The sequence below is a fragment of the Artibeus jamaicensis genome, unplaced genomic scaffold, assembly GCF_021234435.1.
Source record: "Artibeus jamaicensis isolate MK-2021 breed Jamaican fruit bat unplaced genomic scaffold, CSHL_Jam_final contig_797, whole genome shotgun sequence".
Classification (NCBI taxonomy): Eukaryota; Metazoa; Chordata; class Mammalia; order Chiroptera; family Phyllostomidae; genus Artibeus; species Artibeus jamaicensis.
This window is the reverse complement of record NW_026521977.1, coordinates 6306550-6324385: the sequence shown is the minus strand read 5'-3', so window position 1 is coordinate 6324385 and position 17836 is coordinate 6306550.

The following is a 17836-nucleotide window of genomic DNA, read 5'->3' as shown; positions in this document are numbered from 1 at the left end:
TGGTGTTTGTGTCACAGAAACTACCCCTGGAAGATGGCCACTGGCTGAAGGAAATGGGAGGGGGACAGGGCATGGCATGGAGATGACAAAATACAAATAACAAAAAAAATTAGAAATGAAAATCAGGGAAATTAGGATAGAAAATTTTTTAATTATAAGAAAAATATTTCCTCTGTATGAAGCAAACACATTTGAAAACACAGATTTACTTTGACCCCCAAACTCCCCACTTCATTTGACATTCTTTGGACCCCTTCTCATCACAGGCTGTCAGATGACTTCATTCTGCTCTGTGGCTCCTGGCCTATCTCTGCAGCATAGACCCATGAGGGAGCTCAGTGAAGCAGCTGCCTTTGGTTAGGTGATGCCTGATCTGAGCATCTCAATCAGGCTCTTGAGTCGGACCATCTACACTCTGCCACTGACTAACTGCATAACTAAGTTGTGTCTCCAAATCTTACTTTCCTCAACTATAAGTAGAAAAGGTTTGGCTACATGAGGTGATGCTGGTACAGTGCTATGCACATAAGTGCCCATTAGCTGTTAGTTAAAAGAAAAGTACTGCATGATACCACTGAAGTGTGGAACCTAAAAATGTTAAAACTTATAAAAAACAATAAAATGGTGGTTACCAGAACATGCGGTGAGGGGGTGGGGGATAAGAGTGATGGTATTTAAAGGTACCAAATTGTACGGAGTAGTAATTACCCATAGAGATCTAATGCACAGTATGATAAATACAGACAATAATATTGTACTATAATTACATAATGTGATAAATATTGCCACATCAGCAACCATTACAATACCTCTTATATATCAAAGTAACATGCTGTGCACCTTTAACTTATGCTGTGTTACATGTAAAATTTATTCAATAAAAATGCTTTTTTAATTAAAGATAAAAAAGAGAGCCTGAATGTTATTAGTTGGTATTTGGTTGCAGGTAGGTTCCGAGTCTGGCGGGCAAGGGTAGGCTGTGAACTCTGGGGAGGTCAGACCACTGAACCATACGGGGGAGTTGCTGAGAAGCCTGAAACGCCAGGTTTTTCTTGTGCTCTGTGTAGTTAGCATCAGCAACTGCAAACTCTTCCTGGGGGGTTTTAAGAGATACAGGCCCTGGTTCGAACTAAAAAAAGGCCTCATTTGCCAAGGTCTCTGCTCACTGGGGAACTTGGCATCCACAATTTGCAAGATGCATTTGCAAAGATGTTTTCTGGTGCAAGCTTTCCCACCAGATGCCTCTCTTGAATGGACAAGAAGGAACCCTCCTGAGAAATATCTAGAAGGAAAGCTCCCTAAATGTTTACCCCTGACTACCTCAGCTCACCAAGTCCACATCTCTTCTGGGCAAACCGGAGCACACACAAACCCAAAGTAGGCCATCAGCACTCCTCAGAGCTGCACAATATTCATTCGTGCCGTGGTGGGGTGCTTCTGGAGATTATTTCCAATCACATCCAAGGAGAAACCAATGCTGTAAACAGTTATGTCCTAAGGCAGATTCACAGGCCCCCTGAGTCCTCCAAGGCCTGAACCAGGTGAAATAGACAAGGAAAGTGCTTTTTCCATCCCAAAGAGTTTGCTGCCATGAGGTTCCAAGTACGGAATTGGGGTGACTGGTCTCTGAGAAAGAATGCAGAGTAAAAGCTTCCCAAATGACAGCAGTTTGAGTGTAGGTGACTTGTTCCTGAACTTGACATCTCAGGGATGTTGGTCTCGTTTTTAAAATAGAAATTTAAATAATAGAGAAAAAAAGAATACAAAACAGTTGCCCTCATCCAAACCTTCCCAGAATCCTTCCCAAGGAGCCTGGGCCTCAGTAAATTAAGAACTGCAGCCTGTCAGAGGTAGAAGGACCCTCAAAAATCACCTCCTCCACACCCCTCCTTTTGTAGCAGGGAGTCTGGGGCCAGAGGAGGGGCCTACGCAGGATGTATAGGAGCAGGTGCAGCACGGGACCAGGACAGGACACCAGGTCACCCAGCTTTTTCGTGGTGCTTCTCAATGGCCCCACTCTACTACCTGCACTGACACAGCTCAAATTCTGCAGATTGTGAGTACAAATTATCTGAATCACTTGGGAGCCTGTGGGTAGCAAATGTTTTGCTCTTGTCCAGATGATGTTTCACTTGTCAGAGGATGGCCTCAGGGGGTCTTTTGGAAAAGTGCCTTTGAGGTAGAATTGAAATGTGAACTGGGTGAATTTGATGGTCTATCAATTTCAGGTGGCCCTGTGCCTCAGGAGTCAGACAGTTTCTGGGTTGCTTCCAACTATTTCTCACTAGCCTGCCTGTAGCACCCTGGTGCCAGCTACCACCATCTCTAGCCACAGTATTATGTACAGTATTTTACTATAATACTGCTCGGTTGGTTCCCTGCTTCCACCCTGTCCCTCCTCGAGTTGGTTCTTGACACAGTAACCAGAATGGTCCTTTTCCAACATAAGTGAACTATATCATTTCTCAGCTCAAATCTTCTTGGACAAAGAGCATTCTTTTTTGGTCATGTATATCCTGATGGTACACACTCTCCCTTGCCAGGATATACCTACTTTTATGTTGATAGTTTGTACAGTAGTACCCCTTTACCTGCAAGGAATGTGTTCCAAGACTCCCAGTGGATGGCTGAAACTATAGATAGTATTAAACCCTATATATACTATTTTCTTCCCTATATATACACACCTGTGATAAAGCTCAATTTATAAATTAGGCACTGTAAGAGATGAACAGTAATAACTAATCATAAAATAGAACAATTATAACAATATGCTATAATAAAAGTTATCTGATTGTGGTCTCTCTTTCAAAAGGTGAGTACTATACTCCCCTTTTTCACTTAAAAGAAATGCTTTACAGCTTCTCTTTGGCATATCCAAATTGCCAGCATCACTACTCTTGTGCTTTGGGGCCATTACTAAGTAAAGTAGGGGTGACTTGGACCCAGGCACTGAGATACCACCACAGTCAGTCTGCTGATGAAATGGCCACTAAGTGACAAAGGGGTGAGTAGCGTGTACCTCATGGGTCTACAGGACAGAAGAATGATTCATGTCCCAGGCCAACAGTGGGAGGGCACAAGATTTCATGAAGTTACTCAGAATGGCTCACAATTTGAAACTTATGAATTGTTTACTTCTGGAATTTTCCATTTACTATATTTGGACCTGGGTTAACTGCAGGTAACTGAACTGCCAGCAGTGAAATTATGCAATAAGGTGGGGGCGGGTGCTGCATATAAGAGTCAGGTGTTTTCTGAGCCTGAACTGGCAGAGTCATCTCCTTCCCCTGCCTTCTGCTCAGCACCTGGTATCTAAGCAGCCCAAGCAGAGACTGCCCCCAAGGAACTGATCAGAGTGAGGAGGCCCGGGCTCCAGCTTTCGTGACCCTGTTTAATAACGCCACGCTTAGAGCCCATGGCATCTACACAGTGGGAGAGAATATTTTTGTATATCATTAAGCCCAGTGGTTGTCCTCTTCTGCCTAAAAATCCAGGAAAACAGTGTTCTACTAGCACAGTGCACAGTATCAACAGGAGAGACCCAAGTCCAGGCTCAAATTTGGATCCGACTGATATGAGAGTGAGCAAGAGAGGCACAGACAGAGATGTCCCCATAGTAATAATGCACATTTTTCAGAAGGAGATCCCAGAAGAAGAACAAATAAACTTGAAATTCTCACGCTGCATGGATCTCTGCAGTAGAGCAATTCAAAATAGGGAAAGCTACAGCCACTGCTAGAAACTAAGCTAGACATAAATTGAGGAGTTAAGGGCAGAAAGACTTGAGAAATATCTGGAATTAATAGTCACATCAGTTATAATGAAGCAACAAACCAGCCATCTTGGTGGAAGACATGGAAAAGAAAGGGACACTAAAGAGAATTGGATAAGAGGGAAGCTGGATGATAAGTCAGAGGATGCTCGTGGCAACAGACCAGAGAGAGGTATCTTGTAGTATCCCAATCTGGCTAAGGGTTTCACCGATACCATACTGAGGAGGGACTGGTGGCAAAACCCAAACCACCTGAAACATCAGTAGATCCTTAGGAGTGAGCTCGAAGAAATACTAATAATACTGGAGATGCTGTGAATGAAGTAAAAAAGAAGGTGATAGACGGTGTACCCATGTGTGCTTTGGGGTAAGAATCACTGGATAAGCCGTTTTTAGTCATTACCTTTGGGAAGATGGAATGAGGGAGGGCCAGAGGGGAAAGGGCAGCACTTTCCTCCAATCATTTCTGTTTAGTTTGGCTTTTTAAGTCTGATTTATATAATTCTCACGTGGGGGTGGCAGGGATTATATGGACATGGAGCTTAGGGTCATTGCTTTGCTTTTTGTCTGATTTCCTCTTTATACTTTAAAAACGGTAGCAATTTTTAGCTTTATTATTTCTATATTCAAAAAGGTATTTATTGAGTGCCCCCTATGTGTCAGGCACTATTCTAGGTGCTTGGGCTGCAGTATTTGCAGGATAAGTACACACTTGGGCCTAAGCTGTATGCTTTGTAAATTAAATATAATTCATCCCTTGTATTTGATCAGCTATCAATGTTTCTGTTTTCCTTAGAGAGTCTCGGTTTGAAAGAGTTCCTTCAGGTGGGTGAGCTGAGCCCTTTGGACAAAGGGAGTCCAGCTGACAAGTGTAATCATGACCTAGGAGCCAAGGGTGAACATACCAGGTGAGGAACACCCCTGCCCACACTACCCTAAAGAATGACACGTGGAAAGTGCTTATTCTTTCCTGCTGTAGGGCATGGTGTTCATGAAAGAGGGGAGAACTTAGGTCACTGCTATTGGAGGCTTTGGATTTGGAACTTACTGAACCACATAAAAAACAGGTATAAAAATGAAATCAAAATGGGATATTAAGCAACTAGCTTGAGAAGCATGAGACTAAATTTTTCTTCCTTTTTTCACCAACTTAGGCATTGTTCACTTTATTTTCTTTAGAGAGAGGAACCAATGATAGGAGGTGAGTGGGAAAGTTCCCATTTGAAAGTGATCCCCTCTTGCCACTGTACACCCACCTTCAAACCATGTATCAGCTTCCCTAAAGCATATGTTTTGCATTAAAAGAAATAATTTACAGAGTCTTCTTATAAAGTATTATATGCAGAGTTCTCAGAAATATACATGTTTTAAAATGAAATACAAGTTATGAGTTAACTGAGCTCCCAGAAATATCTTTATTACCATTACCAGTGATACCAATAATTATAGCTAGTTGCTGTAATGAGTGGATATATTTCATCTTATTTGACCCTCACAATATTAGGACATAAATTTTATTATCTCTACCTTTTGGAGGAGGAAACTGAAACATGGAGAAGTTAAGCAACAGGTTCAAGACTACTCAGGATACTGTCAACCCAGTATCCTCTGTGCCTGACTTCTGCTGTGGTGATGAACACCATAATGTGTGCCCCAGAGAACAAAAGAAGGGTGAAGAAACTCACATGGAAAAAGAGAGAAAAGACTCAACCACCGATGTCCTCTGTCCTGGCCAAAGACAATTGAACAAATACATTTCATGCAACCCTTTACAAGACAAAGCCATTCTGTAGACAACTGCTGTCATTAGGTTCCACGGGAAGCCTCTACTTGTCCATTCAGCTGCTAGCCAGGCCATACCATAAGGCCAAACCATAAGGTTTTATGTATCCTTTTGAAAGGCTGCCATGAGGATAAGAGATAGTAATATTATAAGAACGAAGAGTAAGAGAAGTCAGAGGGCCAGTTTTTTAATTATTTTTACATAATTCTGTAACAAGATGAAGGTTGCAGGACTTCCAGCCAAGATGATGGAGTAGGCAGAAATACTATACCTCCTCAAACAACCAAATTTAAGGACAACGAAGATTTAGAAACAAAATCACAACCAGAACAGACAGAAAATTAAACTGTACCAAAGTTCAACAACAACAGACCATTCATCCAGACTGGTAAGAGGGACAGAGTCAGGGTTGTGGCAGGAAAACACAGTAGTTGGCAGACCCAGATGTGGGGAGGAAACAAGAAAACCCAGTGAGGCATGCAAGGTGGTTGGCTGACTGCGGACACACATTTACATGCAAATAAACCAGGCAAAAAACAAGCAGTGAGACAGACTGCATAACCCAGGGTCCCAGCGATGGGAAATAAAGCCTAAAAGCACTGATTAAAAAAATTTGCGGGAATTGAGGTGCTGGAAGAGACTCCCAGCATCACAGGAAAATTCATTGGAGATACCCACAGGGTCCTAGAACATACACAAGCCCACCCACCTGGGAACCAGCACCAGAAGGACCCAATTTGCTTCTGGGAAGCAGGGGAAGTGACTAAATCCTGCAGAGAGTGGAGCAAGTGCTATTATTCCCTCTCTGATCCCACCCCCACATACAGCGTTACAACCCAGTGACGTGGATTGCCCTGCCCGGGTGAATGCCTAAGGCTCCACCCCTCATATGTTACAGGTGCAACCAGACCAAAAAATAATGGCTCAAACAAAAGAATAAATCAAAGCCCCAGAGCCAATACTTTTAAGTGACCAAGAAATAGGCAACCTATCAGATGCACAGTTCAAAACACTGGTGATCAGGATGCTCACAGAACTGGTTGATTTTGTTTGCAAATTAGATGAAAAAATGAAGGCTGCACTAAGTGAAATGACAGAAAATGCACAGAGAACCAATAGTGATGGAAAGTAAACCGGGAATCAAATCAATGGAGTGGACCAGAAGGAAGAAAAAAAACAACCAAACAGAAAAGAATGAAGAAACAAGAATTCAAACAAAATGAGGAGAGGCTTAGGAACTTCCAAGACATCTTTAAACATTCCAACATCTGAATTATAGGGGTACCAGAAGTGGAAGAGGAACAGCCACAAGTGGAAAACTTTTTTGAACAAATAATAAAGGAGAACTTCCCCAATCTGGCAAAGGCAATAGACTTCCAGGAAGTCCAGAGAGCTCAGAGAATCCCAAAGAAGGTGGACTCAAGGAGGAACATACCAAGGTACATCATAATTACATTACCCAAGATTAAAATGAAGGAGAGAATTCTAGAAGCAGCAAGAGGTAAGGGGACAGTCATCTACAAAGGAGTTCCCATCAGACTGTCAGCTGATTTCCCAAGAGACCTTACAGGCAAGAAGTAGCTGGAAAGAAGTATTCCAAGTCATGAAATTCAAAGGTCTACATATAAGATTGCTCTATCCAGCAAAGCTTTCATTTAGAATGGAAAGGCAGATAAAGCACTTCTCAGATAAGGTCAAGTTCAAGGAGTTCATCATCACCAAACCTTTATTATATGAAATGTTGAAGGGGCTTATCTAAGAAAAAGACAACAAAAATATGAACAGTGAAAGGACAGCAAACTCACAGTTATTAACAACCACACCTAAAACAAAAGCAAACTAAGCAAACTAGAAAAGGAACAACCACAGAAATGAAGATCACATGGAGGGTTAGCAACAGGGGAGTAGGAGGAGGAAAGAGGGGTAAGAGGTACAGAGAATAAGTGTGGGGGCAACTTTTTCAGCAAGTCCCCCCATCCACCACAGATGAAAGTAACACTACCAAGACATGATCTGCTTGGGGAGGAGAGGTGGCCAGTCTCTCAGAGGAGAAAGGCCAAGAGCCCCTTCCTCAACAGCTTTTATTGGGCTGTAATACACAGGAATACAAGCAACAAGTATCAAACAGTAGATAACGTTTCAGAGATATATGAGGGCTTAGTATGAGTCAGTGTCTGTCAGGAAAGGGGGTTGCAGAAATTTGGGAGGCATACTCATTTCCAGCTCAGACCTTTATCATATGAATAAAAACACTCTTAGCAAAGCAGGCTTCACAGGACTTTTAGGAATTCTTTCCTACACCCAATTGCCCTGGATTCCACTCTAGCCCAGCAAGGGGCTGCACCGCCTCCCCCATCACAGATTTTCAGGCTTAAGTGTATTAGAGCCAGGAAGTGCTTCTCCCAGAGTACATGGGGACTTTGGCCATGTCAAAATAGCTGGGGGGGGTGAGGGTCCATCACTCTCTCTTTGTTGCAGCCCCCTGAGTCCTTCCATGATGGCCTCCCAAGTGATCATGTCTGGCTTAGGTTGCCCCCCCTCTGAGGGGTCTTACCTGTCATAGACTAACTGACCAAACATTGGGAGCTGGGGGATGAAGCAGAAGCAGCATTTGCTACCAGAGACAAGCTTTGTCTCCTTGTGGCTCACATTCCAGAGGTCGCAAACTCATCTACCCATGGGGGGCAGTTACAACTCCTGAAACCAGGCAGAGCGGTTCCCAACAAGTAAGTAGCATAGAGAGTATGGAGAAAATAGACAGGGGAAGGGCAACAATAGTATGGGAAATGTAGAAGCCAAAGAACTTATGAGACATGGACATGAACTAAAGGTGGGGAATGTGGGTGGGAGGGGCTGTGCATGGGGGAAGGGAATGAAGGAGGGAAAATGGGACAACTATAATGGCATAATCAATAAAATATATTTAAAAAAAGATGAAGGTTGCCCTTAAAGAGAAATTAACTCTTTACATTAATACTGTTAAGACTAAAAATACATATAGTCGCATGTAAAAACATAACACAACTTTACCTGTAAAGAGAAAAAATATCTGTTTTCTCCAAAGTATGTGTTCTCATTTATTGGTAGATTTGATAAAAAGCATTATCGGTTACCTCTTCCCCACTGGACCTCTCATCAATACCTCATTAGTAATTGCCTAGGTCCCTTCACAATGGGAAGAGGATTACCCAGCATGACATCCATTGCTGTTAGGAACACATAGAAACTGTGGATTGTAAAATGATAAGTGGGGTGAAAATTACTCCCACCACTGCCCATCTTCTGGGCCTTCCTGTCTGTGAGAGCAAACACAGCCTTAGGAAAGCAGTGTGTCCATTACACAACCTTCAAGAAGTCTAAGGTCATTGTAGGTAGGCCAGATACTGCACCTTCCAGATTTTGTTAACTGCCTGAAATATCAGGGATTGCCACTGTTTTTTTTTTTAATAAAAGCAACATTTAATTATGAAAAGCATTAAAAATAATGACTACATTTTAAAGTAGAGAATCACTTCTAAGGACAAGAAGGACTTAAAACACACATGAGACCTTGGAGAACCTCTTCCTGTTTGTGATAAAATAAGGAAGATCCTATAGCATTTAATCTAAACCTCCTACTCTACAAATGAGACCACCAAGATTCAAAAAGGTCAAGTGACATAACCTTGGTTACAACTTCCTATATCCAACTTTATGAATTAAAAATCTGTGTTTGATGGATTACCTATCTATTAAAATATAAATTACACATATTGACTTTACAACTAACTCATGCAACAAACATTTATGGAATAAGTACTACATGCCAGGTTTTAAAGAAATAGAAAACTTGAACTGATCAATGTCCATAGGAAAAAATGGAGCTCTTTTCCTCTCTAGCCGCTTGCAGATCAGCCACCATCATGAAATACACGGAAACTACTCAGACAAGGAAATTCAGGTCCAACATTTGTCCAGCAGAAACAAATGGTCATTGACATCCTTTACCCTAGGAAGGCAACAGTACCCACAACAGAAATTCAGAGACTAGCCAAACTGTATAAGACCACATGAGAAGTCATCTTTGTGTTTGGACTCAGAATGCATTTTGGTGGCATCAAGACAACTGGCTTTGGCATGATTTATTTATTTAAGTGATTTGTTTTTACTTTTTTAATTGCATTTTTTCCATTACCATTCAGCCCCCTTACACTCCCCTCCCCCTGTGATCACCACACTGTTGTCTATGTCCATGAGTCCTTTCTCCTTTCTGCTCAATCCCTCCACCCCATACCTGCCCCTTAGCTGTCCTCCTGCTCTCTGAGTCTGTCTCTATTTTGCTTGTTAGTTCAGTTTGTTCATTATATTCCACATATGAGTGAAATCATATGGTACTTGTCTTTCTCTGACTGGCTTATTTCACTTAGCATAATATTCTCCGGGTCCCTTCATACTGTCGCAAAGGGTAAAACTTTCTTTTTATGGCTGAGTAATATTTCATTGCAGAAATGTCCCACCACTCTTCTTTACTTCAGGCAAAACTACAGTTACAGAAGCTATCAGGATATATACACTTTCATTTTTTTAAGAATCTAGAGGAACTCCAGGCCAGGATAAGGCCTACTTAGCATGGGTCCTTTCAAAACATGGTTTAATGAATAAAAGGTACATTACATAAGTTCATTGATTTGATTCCATTATATCTTCACTCACTTTCAAGTAAGAGTTTAAAGTGGTTTCAAATTTTTAAAAATTACAAGAATTTGAAGTATCTTATTTAAATGAAAAAAGATAGTGTTTTGCAAATCCCAGGATTAAAGCATCTTAAAGTGGTGCACGTGTTTTTTCTTGATTCCTTTCTTTTTTTTTTTTTAATGCTTGGTCAGTCTTCAGAAACAATTTAAATGCAAAATTCAGCCCTATTATAGTGTAAGTTCACTTTAATTCTGAACATTTTGAGTCCCAAGTAATGATGCATGGCATTACTTACATTGGTATGGTTACATATAGGTCTATAGATTAGAGGTTTAGAATTGCAGAGAATGTTGGGTAAGCCCTAATTAAGTATAAAGAGACTGATGCATGATTCAGGAAGGAAAGCCTGCCCGAATGACTGAGGGACCAGTCTCCCCCACCCCTGTATGTTTCAGTTCCCTCTCTGTAAGATGGGCATAATGTTATTAATTCCATTAAGTTGTCATGACAAGTAAATGAGTTCATGTAAAGTACTTAGGAAACTGCCAGACACTTAGCAGGTACTCATCAATGGTGTGATTATTATTGTATCTATTACAGTTGAGGGAAGTAAGGCTAGTAAAGAGCACAATAAGTAAGCCCCAGTCTGTATAACATCAAAGTCTGTGCTATTTTTTCTTTTTTAATTTAATATTCACCCAAGGATATGCTTATTGATTTTAGAGAGAGAGGAAAGTGGGGAGAGGGAGGGAGAAGAGAGAGAAACATCTATCAGTTGCCTCTAATAAGCCACCCACCGGGGATCAAACCCACAACCTTTTGGTGTATGGGATGATGGTCCAACCAACTGAGCCACCTGGTCAGGGCCAAAGATTTTGTTATTAATTACACTTCTAGACCACTTCCCTTTAGGGAGACTCAGATGTAATTTGACACTGGCTCTCTGCAACCAGCAGGGAGTGGCTCTTAAAGACAACAGAGCCACCTGTCATCCGACCCAGCCTATCTCCAGCGTCTCTCCAGCCCCTCCTTCCCGCGCCATCCAGGAGCTCTTACTCTAGCTTCACTGGAATCACCTACCTTGGATCAGCAGGCTTCATGTTTTCACAACTCTGTGCCTTTTTTCAAGAGATTCCCTCGTCTAAATTTCCCCGCCTACTTTTTTTCACTTGAAAAACTCCCATTTATCCCACTCCTCACAAACTGCACACCCACCCCCTCCACCTAAACAGAATTAGTAAGTCCCAGGGCCAGGGCAGACTGGCAATGAGAAGAGAACTCCTGGGGTCAGCAGGACCAGGGTCCAAGCTCCATTTCTGGCATTTGCGAGCTAGCTAGCTTAAGACGAATGCTTTACCTCTCAGAGACTCAGTTTTAGCATCTCTAAATAGAGTTGATGTCTTCCTTTCTAGATTTTGTGGAAATTAATTAATCTGCTGTACATAAAACTATCTGACACATGACAGATTCTCAAAAAATGATAGGCATTATGAGTATGGTTTGTCCCAATGCCTATTAGAGACTTAACCTGTTGTTCAATCATGTTTTCATGCTGTGTCACACCCTGGATGGCGAACTTCTCAAGGTCAGGACTGTGCTGTCTCCAGGACAGAGAACAATGTCTGGCATAGGCTGAACACTCCACATACGCTGCCTAAATCAACTTAAGCATAGAACAGCCATTCAGGACTAGGGGAAAGATAATGGTTTGAGTGGGACTTGTTTCCCCATAAAGAATTAGAGTACAGATACAGTTACTTATTGAAGAACCCCCTACATCAGGAGCAGGCATTGGAATCACCTGGAGGGCCTTAGAACAGACTGCTGCGCCCCACCCCTGCAGCTTCTAACTGCATAGGTCTGGAGTGATTTGCACTTCCAACAAGTTCCCAGGTGATGCCATGCCACTGGAACCATGGCTCTCAGCTGTCAGTCTTATGCTGTCTTTAAACATCACCTGATAAATGTGATTCAATTTAGCTCAATTGAACAAAGTTGCATGAGAGCCTGAAGGGTGCAGCCAGAGTGCAACAGGTAGCCTTCAAGGCCTTACTAATTTGGTAAAAAGAACAAATCAATATGCGAATGAAGCTAGCACCATCGTTTTAAAGGCCTCTCTTGAAATAAAAGATCACCATGAGAACACCACCACCACTTTGGTAATGACTGCTGCAGGCAAGATCCACTGATAAATGCTAAAATTAGCAGAAGAAAACAGTAAAAAGGGGAGGGGGGATATTTGCATAGTCTCAAAGTGTCTCCTTCAAATGTTTATTTATTGCCAAGTGGTTTTAACATTTGTTCACAAGTTATTTGATATTCCTCCCTCCATGAGGTGGGGCTTAATTCCCTTCCTCCTGTATATGGGCTGGAATTAGTTACTGGGTCTCACAGATAGAATATAGAACAGAAAATGCAGTAACTTCACTGTAGGGAAACCTGGCAGACCCACACTCCTCAGGTGGTCCTGGTAAGTCAAGCTGAAGAAACTTCACCTCTGTGCTATTTCCCACCCCAGATCCATAACCTCAGTCAAATCAAGAAAACACATGAGGCCAACCTAAACTGTAGAGCATTCTACAAAAAAGCAAGCCAGGACTCTTCTAAAGTTTCCAGGGCAAAGACGAAGAAAGACCAAATGAATGCACAGATTCAAGGAGACTGGAGACACAATAACTAAATATAACATGGTATCCTGAATTAGATTCTGTAACACCAAAGGGACATTCATAGAAAAACTAGTAAAATCCCAATAAAGTCTGTAGTCTGGTTAACTGTACTATGCCAATGTCAATTTCTCAGTTTCAGTAAATGTACCATGGCAACATTAGCGTAGGACCTGCCTCATAATTTGGTAGGCCTAGGGTAACACTGAAAGGTACTACCACTTTGTTCAAAATTATAGACAACAAGAGCAGAGAACTAAATCAGCCACATACCTGTTCAGCCAAGCCTTCATTTGGGGAGGCAGGGTGAAAGGTATTGGCAGGAGCCCCGCGGAGCTGGGAGAGCGAACTGAGCCTCCGTGTCACTTACCGTGCTCTGATGGTGTGAGAGGAGTAAGATGCAGACTCACTCTGTTTCGGGTTTTCGTCCACAGACCAGTCCACCGGTTGGGGACAGGTGAATCAGCGCAGCTGTGTGGTTATCTCATTGCTGAGACAGGCCGGGGGGGTTCTCCGGACTCGGGGATCTAACCCAGGGCGAGGAAAGGCAGGAGCGGACAAATAGAGCAGGGCCTCAAATGGCGTGGTTCCGTTCAACGTCCTCATGTCACGTCATTACGTAGTAGCATTGATGAGAAAATTTTAAAAATCAGCTTCCTGCTGGAGCCTCATGACCACTTTTTTGCCCACATTTTTTAAGGAAAAATAAGGGCACGCATTATACACGGGTAATACCTGAAATACCTTGCATCTGTTCTTGTGTTTTATAATTATTTGTCACATAAAATTTCTTATACCTTGACGTTCAAAAATAAATGCTAAAATTTCTTTATAATTTAAAAACACAAGTATCTACATATAAATAAGTAAATAATTGGATTAAAAATTAAAATGAAAGCTTCTTTTCTTGAAAGTTTGAGCCAAAAACGTAACTGCACGTTATACATGGCAGCATGTTATACACAGCAAAACACATTAGTTTCTATTTTAAAAAGTACTTTTTTTGGTCCTTTTTACACGGGTCTGACACATGACTCACTGAGGCTGGACCCAGGGGCCATGGCAGACCTGGAACAAGGTCTTCCTTCACCCTTCACCTCTCCCTACAAGCAGGCTCCTTTCCCAAATGCAAATAATGAACTTGTGCAGAGAGGTGCCAGTGAGCCAGCTACCCCACCATTTCATCAAGCACACCTGGGTGGGGACCAACAAGGTCCACCTGAAAGTCCCGTACCAGGTGTTCACTGAGGGGCTGCTTCTCTTCACTCAGGTGCATTTCCCCATCTCTGCCATCTCCCCCAAGGCACCCTGAGTACCTCAATGTAGGAAATTTACCAATATCTCAAGGTCTTTATGTCCAAAACGGTAGTTATTCTGTCACTACCCACACCAAGAAAACCACTCCCATCCTAACATCTAATTTTTAATGACAGTTTCACCTTCCCAGTCACCTGGAGCTTAGAACCCTGGCTGCACTTTGACTTCATGCTCCCTCCCACTGATTGAAACTGAAGCATTCAATCAGTTTCAATAGTTTCTACTTCATCAGTGTTGTTCATCTACTAATGCCCTACATACATTCCTATGTCACAGTTTTTGATAGCTCTTTCCTGGCCTGTTGTAACAGCTTTGCTATTTATCCTGTCATCAAACCTTTATGTGATACATTTTCTATGCTTATGCTCCCTTGCCTCTGAGCCTTCGTGCAGACTCTTCCTCTATCTGTCACACTCTTCCTTCTTTCTCTCTTCACAACCCTCAAACTAGGTCATTCTTGTTCATCCTGAATACATCGTTGAAACATCGCTTTTTTTCCTCCTCCTTCCTAGGTCTGGTTCAGGTGGCACAGCCCTTAAGCTCCCTCTAACATCCTGCACTGTAACAACCTGGTGTGTTTGTCTCTCACTTTAGCCTTGAAGCTCTATGACAACAGAGGCTATGATGTGTTTGTAGCCTTAGCAACCAGCACGGAGTATGGTAATTGTACATCTCAGTTAAACCTTATTGACTGAAGGAATGAATGAAGAACTAAATAAAGAAATGGATATGAGGCACTGTTCTAGGAGAAACCCTAATTATTGTTTTCAAAGAATTCACACCCCAGTGGGAAGACAAGTACAACACAGAATAGACACAACACAACATAGATACAACATGAATGAATCTCTAAAACTTCATGCTGAGCAAAAGAATCCAGACAGGAAAGAGCACAAAACGATTTGATTCCATTTATCTGAAACTTTGGGGGGAAAAGGAAGTCTAATAGATCTGTAAGAAAGCAGATCAGGGTTTGCCTAAGGCTAGGGAACTGGATGAACATTGACTAGAAATGGGAACTTTGGATTAAAATATTCAATATATAGATTGTGATATTTGTCAAGTCACCCTTAAAATGAGTAAATTTTATATGATGTAAATTATATCTCCATAAGTTTTTTTAGAATTTAAAGTAAAAAGTAGTTTCTTTTAAAGTAAAATTAAATAATCTAACTGGGTAACTTCAGATTTTTAACCACTAGCAGACACAGCATATGCACTGTAGACATCATATCAAGTATTATAAAGTGTACAATTCGGTTTCTGCCAAGACCCTTGATTATTTTTTTCTTGCCTTCCTCTTAAATTAACACAGAAAAAATTGTAGAAGCAATAGCAAAATGTAGGTTTCAAGAACTAACAACAATAATAATAACGATAATAATAATCACAACAACAACAATAATAACAACTGTGACCCCTCTGGGAATAGAGCCTGGAGCTGCTGTGTGTTTGGGAGGTAGCTAAGCCATAGCTGAAGCTAAAGGTGGCCAGCACTGGCACCAGGCAATGTGTGGGAGCAAAAGTTTGAAGTTGTGCTCTCACTCCCTCCTGCACTTCTTTGCACAAATCATCCCCTGACCCCTTGGAGCCCAGCCCAGCCAAATGCAGAGCAGCAGGAAAGCCCTGCTAGGGTAAAGAGGTGATGAATCAAAACAATGATGAGTGAGTACTGCCCCTATCAAAGGCCAAAATCCAGAACACTGATGTCCAAATGCTTGTGAGGACATGGAGCAACGGGAACTTTAACATATTGGTGGGAATACAACATAGTAGATGTTTTTGGAAGACAGTCTGGTGATTTCTTAACAAAACTAATCATGCCCCTTGACATTTATCCAAAGGAGTTGAAAACATATCAATGCAGTTAACTTTCACATGATGTTTATAGCAGCTTTATTCATAACTGCCAAAATTTGGAAGCAACCAAAATGTCCTTCAGTAGGTAAATGGATAAATAAACTGCGGCACACCCAGACAGTGGAATATCATACAGTGCTAAAAAGCAGTGAACTATTAAGCCATGAAAATCACAAAGAAATGTTGAATGCATATTACTAAGTGAAAGAAGCCCATTTAAAAAACACTATATACTCTGTGATTCATGACATTCTGAAAAAGACAAAACTATGGGGACAATACAAATGTTAATGGTTGCCACGGGTCAGAGACAGGGGAGGGGAGTAAACAGAACGATAGAAACATTTTGAATTATAACAATGGACATGCCATTATACCTTTGTCCAAACCCATAGAATGAGTAATACCAAGAGTGATGCCTAAAGGTAGCCATGGACTTTGGGTGATTATATATCAGTATAGTTCGATACTTAGTAACTTAGTAACTTAGAATGTACCATTCTGGCAAGTAATGGGGAAGACAATGCATATTTGGGTCCAGGATATAAATAGAAAATCTCTGTGCCTTCTTGTCAATTTTGTTGTGAACCTAAAACTGCCCTAAAAAATAGAAGGTTTTAAAAAGAAAGAGTCAATGTAAGCAGGTGGGTCTGTCCTGCTGTCCTTAGGCCTTTCCACTCGCACCCCATTCCCTCGCACACCCAGGGCTGGTGCACACAACCCGAAGAGACCAGCCTCGCTTCAGCCCCTTCTCCCTACGGGTTTAAAGTGAAACTCCAAGGAGCTGGGCCTGTGGGAGCTTTCTGCTCTAGAACTCATCTATTCCTGTCTCCTTAAAACTATAAGGACAGATACCTGAACTTGACCTCTTTCCGCAATACACATTACCAAAGAGGTTGATTGATAGTTTCAGGGAAACATAACTTCATAAACAGGGAACAGTATTTGGAGAAGACATTAAAATAAATTATCTGAAAATGTAAAATAAGCATGCCATAAACACTCAAGGACATATGGGGGGAAGGATATTAGCAATTATGGAGCAAGAACAACAATAAGAGATACCAAGTACAAATATAATGAATAAAAAATATAAGTAGCTGAAGTAAACAATATAGTCTATGATATAAATGGCAAGATGAATTTGAAGACAAATGAAGTAGCGAATTAGGAAGTCGGACTGAGAAAATAATGGAAACTATTAAAAAAGACATTAAACATAAAATAGAATGTGTGGAATATTGGAGTCCTGGAGACAGAAATAAAAACCACTGCAAAAGAGTAAGCAACAGAGTCCCTGACTCTCTCTCTCTGGGAAGCCCAAGAAAAGCTTAAGAAAGTTAACTCTTAAGCTGAGACCCTCCACACAGAAAAAGACAATATGAGCAAATGCATGAAGGTGTGAGTGAAAATGCTTGCTGTGATCTGGGGAAGAGTAGGCAGTCTGGCGCATCCTGAGCTAAGACTAGTCAAAGGAAAGTAATGAAGGCTAATGTTGACAGGCAAGCAAGACTCCGATGGGGCAGGCTCTTGGGAGAAAAGTAGTATGATAATACACCATTTTAAATATGAGGAAACTAAGCTCGGACGGTTAAGCGATTCGCTCCAGCTCACGCTCTTTCACTGCCTCACCCATCCCCCCACCTAGGGTGGCTCTGAGGTTGCTTAGCTTGGATGTCAGTGTTTGGCAAAGTCCGTTACACATTTTTAGAAGTCATTGAAGCTGGGAAGTAAACGAGCTATAAGTTTAGGGTTGGGTGG